General features: G+C 42.7%; 1 protein-coding gene and 1 pseudogene across 1 annotated transcript in view; both read right to left on the reverse strand.

Annotated features, from left to right (window-relative positions):
* Positions 1 to 3858, reverse strand: part of CDH8 (cadherin 8) — a 300666-nt gene that overhangs the window by 274107 nt on the left and 22701 nt on the right.
* The window catches only part of LOC102879489, a 16303-nt pseudogene that overhangs the window by 505 nt on the left and 11940 nt on the right, over positions 1 to 3858 (reverse strand).

Genomic DNA, 3858 nt, shown 5'->3' on the forward strand with positions numbered 1-3858 from the left:
AAGTGCCTTCAATCCGGGGAGCAGCACGAGGTGCAGGAGTTACGCCTGTGAGTTCAGGGTTGCCGCGCAGGTTGTTATCCCTGGTCATGGCCCGCTTTCCTTCTTAAACATGAGTGAACACCCAGGCAGGTTGTCAGTAGGTAGTGAACGTCTGTGTCTACTTGGTAGGAAAGAACTGGTATTAGTGCACTTGGTGAGGACAATCATGACTCTGCCAGCGGTTCAATGCCAAAGGAAAGAGGGACATCCAACAGCAGCAAATCTTGAACATTTCAGATTTGTCTCTAGCTAGGATGGCTGCCTGGATGGCGGCACCATATGCGACAGTCTCATCAGGGTTGACTCTTATTAAACTCTCTTCCATTAAAGAAGTTTGGTAGGAGTTTCTGAATCATGGACATACGGGTAGAACCACCTACCAGGACAATATCATGGATCTGGGACTTGTCGAGCTAGGCATCCCAAAGGGCTTTCACTACTGAGTCCAGGGTGCCATGGAAAAGGTCAGCATTCAATTCTTCAAATTGGGCATGGGTAACAGAGGTATAGAAGTCAATTTCTTCATAGAGCAAATCAACCTCAATACTAGCCTGGGTATTGGAAGACAGACTATGCTCAGCACGTTCGCAAGCAGTACAGAGGTGATAGACAGCCCTCTTGTTCTCCCTGATGTCCTTCTTATACTTGCACTTGAACTCTGCAATAAAACGGTTGATCATTCGGTTGTCAACATCTTCTCCACCTAAGTGAGTATCCCCAGCCATAGAATCCATCTTCGATTGCGAGAATTGACATATCGAAAGTGCCACCTCTCAAGTCATTGATCAGCACCTTTCTCTCAGCTCCAACTTCTGGGTCTAAGCTGTAAGCAACAGCAGCGGCAATTGGCTCATTGATGATTCTAACATTGAGACCATCAATAGTTCCAGAACTTTTGGTAGACTGATGCTGAGAGTCACAGAAGTAAGCAGGTACTATGATGACAGCATTGGTAACAGTCTCCCCAAGGTAGGCTTTATCTTTGTCAAATCCACAGACAACACCTCCTCTAAATAGAAACTTTTTGTATCTCTCTTGTATGCTATCTGGACCTTGGGCCTGCGCCCATCATTCACCACCACAAAGGGCCAATGTTTCATATCAGATTGGATAACAGCATCATCAAATCTATGTCTGATCAGGCATTGGACATTGAAAGCCTTGTTGCGGCATCACCCATCAACCGCTCGGTATCAGTAAAGGCCAAGTAACTTGATGTAGTTCAGTTTCCCTGATCATTGGCAATTATTTCCACTTTCCTTGCTGGAAGACACCCACACAACAGTAAGTGGTGCCGACCGAGATCAATGCCAACTGCAGGTCCCTTAGACGTGGTTTCTGGAGTGTACACACAGCTTGAGCAGGAGACATGCAGACGGCTGCCCTACATTCAATGAGCTGTTGGCAGTTTTTAATGTTGTGGCTCGAACCCCTTTAAAATTGTGAAATTATCCAGGAAATTCCAATTTTAGGCTGACTAGTGACAAAGAAAGCTGCTGAGGCCAGTAATATTCACACATGAGATCACTACATCGATATAATTTCATTCCAGAAGTAATTGACTTTTTCGGGCAAGAAAAAGAATAAAAGGATCAGGGTATAGATAAGACTTGGATAGAGCTTCTAAAACACTCTAGCAATTTTGCTTTGGTCTGTATTTGGGCTCACAGATAACGCTGCTTTGATTATGTGAGACCTGCAAGTAACTGCAGATTTCTGCAAACTCTTGAAAGTGAATTGGCTTATAGTCCAGTTCTAACACCCCAAATCAGATGGAGAATGATAAAATGGAAGAAACATTAAAGGGATGCTGAAACTCTAATTTCACACATCTGTACTCTTTTGGCAAGGGTGGCTACGTGCTATTGATGCATTGTTATTTTTAGACAAAGGGAGCGTTTCAAAATATTCCAGATAAATCGATACCGTGATTGATTGAAATGAGTTTCCCCACACAGGCAGGCTGGTTAGGGGCAAAGTGCTGATGCTAGAGTTGCGGCAGGCAGCTTCGATGGAATGGTCAACTCCCGAGATTGGGGAAATGTTGAGATTCACAGCAACTTCCACTCCATGCCTTAAAGAAAGCAGAGCATCTGGGCCCTGGGAGAGCAATATACACATCCGGAGATAAAACCAGTGCCAAGGGCCCCATCTCAAATCGCCTGGAACATCCTTTTCAGAGATGGGCTTGTGTAGCCAAAGCCCCAGTTCCTGCAGCTACAAATCAGTACTGTGCTCACACTGCCATCCTTAGCTCCTATGATTGATCAGGGAGATGATGAAATAAATTAACTGTACTGAATTGCATTAGAGCCCAGGGAATGAAAAGCATGTGCTTGTTTCTATTCCTTCTTTTATATTCCTGTTCATACAAATAAGCACTCTATAAACATTAATTAAGTCCTCCCCATAATCCTTTGAGATTATGCTAGGAGCGTACTTTTCTTTGCTGTCTTTGTTAAACTTAGAATCCTATGGTATTATATGCTTCGTCCAAGGCAATGCAGTTCGTCTTGGGGATAACCCAGAACTCAGGCTTCTGTATTCTTCTGCTAATGACCTTAGAAATGTTACTAGCACATGCTAGTTAGAAGCCAGCTACCTACAGAGATGAAAAGAATAGGTCCAGTCCCTGTACCTCAAAATACTGGATCTTTAACTATGAGCAGTGTATACAGTCTCTTTATCAGAAGATTAACTGATAAGCACTACTATTTTCCCATTTTGTAGGTAAGGAAACACAAATTTGATGGTTAACAGAGTTAACACTGTTTGCCACAGTGTATTAGTCACCATTAAATTCTTACTGAATGGGTGTAATTGCTAGATATTATTATAACAGATTAGGAAAAGGCCACTAAAACACTAATGATATATAGTTTATTAATTTACCTATTATAACCTAGATCCTTTAACATTAATTCACATATTTTAGCTCAAATCCTCTTAACATCCCAATAAAGTGGAAGGTATTCCCATTTTGCAGAAAGGAAAAGCTGAGGGAGTCACGTGTAAAGGTGCACATTAGCTGAATAATCTCAAATAGAGTCAGGACTGTACTCTTTATTCTCGTGACTTCGCTAACAATATGTCTTCACTAACAATACTCAGATAAAAATTATATATGCATACCCTAAACCGACTTGGCGAGCTCACAAATCCAGCTCTTGACAAACTGCCCGAGTTAGCATCCCCGAGTCGCTTTGGGTAAGTGGGGGCGGAAGGGAAGGAAACACACACCTATTAAGGCGCTGCCATCTGCCAGGCGGAGGGTGAGCCACTTTTGTGCAGTCCGTCTGTGCTACAGATTTTCCTTTCTGTGAACTTCTGCTCTCATTTCCTCAGAGAAACTCAGAGAAGCAGGAATATAAGCGATCATAACCTTCTAGTTGCGCTTAACACCCAATGCAAATGTGAAAAGACTCAATTTAGACAGGCAATAACATGACTTAAAATTTCTGTAGCACTGGGGAAGTTTACAAAATACTTTCACATACTTCACTGTACTTGGTACTTAAAACAACATTTGGAGGCAGATGGAGGATATAGCGTCATCTATTTTGCAGGTGAGTATGATAGAGTTTCTGAGAGAAGAGTTTTGCTCAAAGTAACATAAGTTAGAGACGAAGGTGGTGCTTAAGCCCTTTCAAACTTTTACCTAAATCAGGAAACATGGGAGTTATCCATGATCTATCTAGGTTTATCTTCCTTCCTTCTTTCCTTCCCTTCCCCTTCCTCTTCCCTTTCCCCTTCCCCTTCCCCCCTTCCTTCCTTCCTTCCTTCCTTCCTTCCTTCCTTCCTTCCTTCCTTCCTTCCTTC

The sequence above is a fragment of the Pteropus alecto genome, unplaced genomic scaffold (assembly GCF_000325575.1).
Source record: "Pteropus alecto unplaced genomic scaffold, ASM32557v1 scaffold42, whole genome shotgun sequence".
Classification (NCBI taxonomy): Eukaryota; Metazoa; Chordata; class Mammalia; order Chiroptera; family Pteropodidae; genus Pteropus; species Pteropus alecto.